This window comes from Salvelinus sp. IW2-2015, unplaced genomic scaffold (assembly GCF_002910315.2).
Source record: "Salvelinus sp. IW2-2015 unplaced genomic scaffold, ASM291031v2 Un_scaffold3339, whole genome shotgun sequence".
NCBI classification, from domain to species: Eukaryota; Metazoa; Chordata; class Actinopteri; order Salmoniformes; family Salmonidae; genus Salvelinus; species Salvelinus sp. IW2-2015.
The window spans coordinates 82437-87252 of record NW_019944623.1 but is presented as its reverse complement, the minus strand read 5'-3'; the positions used below and the strand labels follow the sequence as shown (position 1 = coordinate 87252).

At 42.4% G+C, this 4816-nt stretch overlaps 1 long non-coding RNA gene across 2 annotated transcripts; it reads left to right on the top strand.

The window, feature by feature from the left end:
- The first annotated feature begins 297 nt into the window (after positions 1–297).
- On the top strand, positions 298–4163 carry LOC112075690 (uncharacterized). Of its 2 annotated transcripts, none has more exons than XR_011477458.1 (3): positions 298–442; positions 3368–3454; positions 4123–4163. It is a non-coding gene; the product is annotated as an uncharacterized lncRNA (long non-coding RNA). The 2 variants fall into 2 exon arrangements; XR_002895029.1 differs by lacking the exon at positions 4123–4163 and adding an exon at positions 3917–3945.
- Positions 4164–4816: the final 653 nt, after the last annotated feature.

Below are 4816 nucleotides of genomic sequence, written 5' to 3'. Positions count from 1 at the left end.
ACATTCTCCATTACAACGGTACCATGTGCCTTTCACTGATATACAGTACATCTAGATAACAGCTAATAACAAGGACTAGCTGTACAGTACAAACAGGAACTCCATGAACGAGGAAATGGATAGCTGATGGTAGGGAATGAACAGACACTGTTCTGTATTCATATTAAAGCTATCCTGATTTGTACTCCTTTAAAAAGAAATATTTATGTGTTATCTGTTTTGCTTATTCTTTGTGTTTGTGTGGTTTCTCAGCTTAATGGGTTTCCTTCTCTCCTCTTCCCTGGTTGCCTAGGTGACCACCTGTCTGTCAGCAGTCCGGATGGTCCGTTCAGTCTCCGCCTCCTGCGTGAGGTCACTCAACTCTACCTTGTAGCAGCCGGCACGGGGTTCACGCCCATGCTCGAGTGATCCGATTGGCCCTCCAGGACCTGGGCTCACTCAGGTGAAATACACTGTCATGGCTCCACCCAGAAACAACCCCTAGTATAGCCCCTTCCCCCTAAGCATTCATGTAGATATGAACGACTTGGAAAGGTATAAGCAGTATGGAAATATTCTGCCTATCCTGTCAAATATACTGCTGCAGTGTTGATCCTGTTTTTTCAGATATGTTATGCAGAGTATTTCATTTCACTTGTGACTGAATAGAAACTGAAGGAGGCTGTACTCTGACGCTGTGTATTGCAAGGCTGTCGTTGTTCTCTTTCTGAAGATGTGTATACATTGTGAAGGACAGGCTGTCATTGTTTCTTTCTGAAGTGTGTATACATTGTGAAGGACAAGGCTGTCATTTCTCTTTCTGAGAGGGGTATACATTGGAAGGACAAGGCTGTCATTGTTCTCTTTCTGAGGATGTGTATTACATTGTGAAGGACAAGGCTGTCATTGTCTCTTTCTGAGGATGTGTATACATTGTGAAGGACAAGGCTGTCATTGTTTCTTTCTGAGGATGTGTATACATTGTGAAGGACAATGCTGTCATTGTTCTCTTTCTGAGGATGTGTTACATTGTGAAGGACAAGGCTGTCATTGTTGTCTTTCTGAAATGTGTATCATTGTGAAGGACAATGCTGTCATTGTTCTCTTTCTGAAGATGTGATACATTGTGAAGGACAGCTGTCATTGTTCTCTTTCTGAGGATGTGTATACATTGTGAGGCAATGCTGTCATTGTTCTCTTTCTGAGGATGTGTATACATTGTGAGGACAAGGCTGTCATTGTCTCTTCTGAGGAGGTGTATACTTGTGAAGGACAATGCTGTCATTGTTCTCTTTCGTGGGATGTATACATTGTGAAGGACAAGGCTGTCATTGTTCTCTTTCTGAGGATGTGTATACATTGTGAAGGACAATGCTGTCATTTTCTCTTTCTGAGGATGTGTATACATTGTAAGGACAAGGCTGTCATTGTTGTCTTTCTGAGATGTGTATACATTGTGAAGGACAATGCTGTCATTGTTCTCTTTCTGAAGATGTGTATACATTGTGAAGGAACAAGGCTGTCATTGTTCTCTTTCTGAGGATGTGTATACATTGTGAAGGACAATGCTGTCATTGTTCTCTTTCTGAGGATGTGTATACATTGTGAAGGACAAGGCTGTCATTGTTCTCTTTCTGAGGAGGTGTATACATTGTGAAGGACAATGCTGTCATTGTTCTCTTCTGAGGATGTGTACATTGTGAAGGACAAGGCTGTCATTGTTCTCTTTCTGAGGATGTGTATACATTGTGAAGGACAATGCGTCATTGTCTCTTTCTGAGGATGTGTATACATTGTGAAGGACAGGCTTGTCCTTGTTCTCTTCTGAGGATGTGTATACATTGTAAGGACAAGGCTGTCATTGTTCTCTTTCTGAAGATGTGTATACATTGTGAAGGACAAGGCTGTCATTGTTCTCTTTCTGAGGATGTGTATACATGTGAGGACACGGCTGTCGTTGTCTCTTCTGAAGATGTGTATACATGTGAAGACAAGGCTGTCATTGGTCTCTTTCTGAGGATGTGTATCATAATGTGAAGGACAAGGCTGTCGTTGTCTCTTTCTGAAGGATGTGTATACATTGTGAAGGACAAGGCTGTCGTGTTCTCTTTCTGAAGATGGTTACATTGTGAAGGACACGGCTGTCATGTTTCTCTTTCTGAGGATGTGTATACATTGTGAAGGACACGGCTGTCGTTGTTCTCTTTCTGAAGATGTGTATACATGTGAAGACAATGCTGTCATTTTCTCTTTCTGAAGATGGTATTACATTGTGAAGGACAATGCTGTCATTGTTCTCTTTCTGAAGATGTGATAACATTGTGAAGGACAAGGCTGCATTGTTCTCTTTCTGAGGATGTGTATACATTGTGAAGGACAAGGCTTGTTCTTGTTTCTCTTTTCTGAGGATGTGTATACATTGTGAAGGACAAGGCTTTCGTTGTTTCTTTCTGAAGATGTGTATACATTGTGAAGGACACGGCTGTCATGTTCCTTTCTGAGGATGTGTATACATTGTAAGGACAAGGCTGTCATTGTTCTCTTTCTGAAGATGTGTATACATTGTGAAGGACAAGGCTGTCATTGTTCTCTTTCTGGATGTGTATACATTGTGAAGGACAAGGCTGTCATTGTTCTCTTTCTGAAGATGTAGTTACATTGTGAAGGACAAGGCTGTCATTGTTCTCTTTCTGAGGATGTGTATACATTGTGAAGGACACGGCTGTCGTTGTTCTCTTTCTGAAGATGTGTATACATTGTGAAGGACAAGGCTGTCATTGTTCTCTTTCTGAGGATGTGTATACATTGTGAAGGACAAGGGTGTCATTGTTCTCTTTCTGAGGATGTGTATACATTGTGAAGGACAATGCTGTCATTGTTCTCTTTCTGAATGATGGTATACATTGTGAAGGACAAGGCTGTCATTGTTCTCTTTCTGAGGATGTGTATACATTGTGAAGGACACGGCTGTCGTTGTCTCTTTCTGAGATGTGTATACATTGTGAAGGACAAGGCTGTCATTGTCTCTTTCTGAGGATGTGTATACATTGTGAAGGACAAGGCTGTCTTGTTCTCTTTCTGAGGATGTGTATACATTGTGAAGGACAAGGCTGTCGTTGTTCTCTTTCTGAAGATGTGGATACATTGTGAAGGACAATGCTGTCATTGTTCTCTTTCTGAGGATGTTATACATTGTGAAGGACAAGGCTGTCATTGTTCTCTTTCTGAGGATGTGTATACATTGTGAAGGACAATTGTCATTGTTCTCTTTTCTGAGGATGTGTATACATTGTGAAGGACAAGGCTGTCATTGTTCTCTTTCTGAGGATGTGTATACATTGTGAAGGACAAGGTTGTTCTGATGGCATTAGATCTTTGTGTGTTCTAGGAAAACCAAGCTGATGTTCTTCAACAGACAGGAAAGAGACATCCTGTGGCACTCTGAACTTGATGGCCTCGCAGCTGAAGATGAGAGGTGTGTGTGTGTGGCATTCTGAGGTTTGGCTGCGTTAGATGTCAGCAAGATTGACCCTCTGGTGAATCTAATCGTGTGTGTGTGTGTGTGTGTGTGTGTGTGTGTGTGTGTGGTGTGTGTGTGTGGTGTGTGTTGTGTGTGTGTGTGTGTGTGTGCCCCGCTCCAGATGTCTATGATTGCATGTTTTCATGTGGGTGTGAATCTCCCCATCATTACATCTTGACTAGATTCTTATGTGAAGCAGCATTAACACATACATGGTACTGTACATGTAGTCTTGCTGCTAGGCAGAGAATGTTCTCTCGTGATCTCTGTCAGTGTATACAGTATGTTCTGATGATCTGTCTGTCAATTGGTAAGGCAGAAGATACATTTGTTTCTTACATTCTATGGTTCCAATGGAGTATGTTCTGTCAGAGCCGTATGTGATAGGTTCTATTCTGCTCTATTCTATGGTTCCAGGTTCCAGGTGGAGTATGTTCTGTCAGAGCGTGTGATAGGTTCTATTCTGCTCTATTCTATGGTTCCAGGGCCAGGTGGAGTATGTTCTGTCAGAAGCCGTGTGAATAGGTTCTATTCTGCTCTATTCTATGGTTCCAGGTTCCAGGTGGAGTAGTTCTGTCAGAGCCGTGTGATAGGTTCTATTCTGCTCTTATTCTATGGTTCAGGTTCCAGGTGGAGTATGTTCTGTCAGAGCCGTGTGATAGGTTCTTATTGCTCTTTCGATGGTTCTTCAGGTTCCAGGTGGAGTATGTTCTGTCAGAGCCGTGTGATAGGTTCTATTCTGCTCTATTCTATGGTTCCAGGTTCCAGGGTGGAGTGTAGTTCTGTCAGAGCCGTGTATAGGTTCTATTCTGCTGTATTCTATGGTTCCAGGTTCCAGGTGGAGTATGTTCTGTCAGAGCCGTGTGATAGGTTCTATTCTGCTCTATTCTATGGTTCCAGGTTCCAGGTGGAGTATGTTCTGTCAGAGCCGTGTGATAGGTTCTATTCTGCTCTATTCTATGGTTCCAGGTTCCAGGTGGAGTATGTTCTGTCAGAGCCGCGGTGATAGGTTCTATTCAATGTTTTTCTTCTTTAACTGACTGACTGGGAAATAAACATCCTCCATCTGTCCCAATGTTGCAGCTGGGCCTGCATCGCCAGGCAACCACACACGCACACACATCACTCAACACTAGGATATAGTCAGGTAATGGGGGCCAGATTAGGACAATTACATAGCCTGAAGCCATGTCACTGAGCGTAGTTAACACAGAAAGATAAAGAAACATCTATTTTCCTGTCCACTTCTGTGCAGATGAACTGGTAAGACAATTACTTTTCCAGTAAGGAGAAGGTCATGGATTTAGATTGTATTGA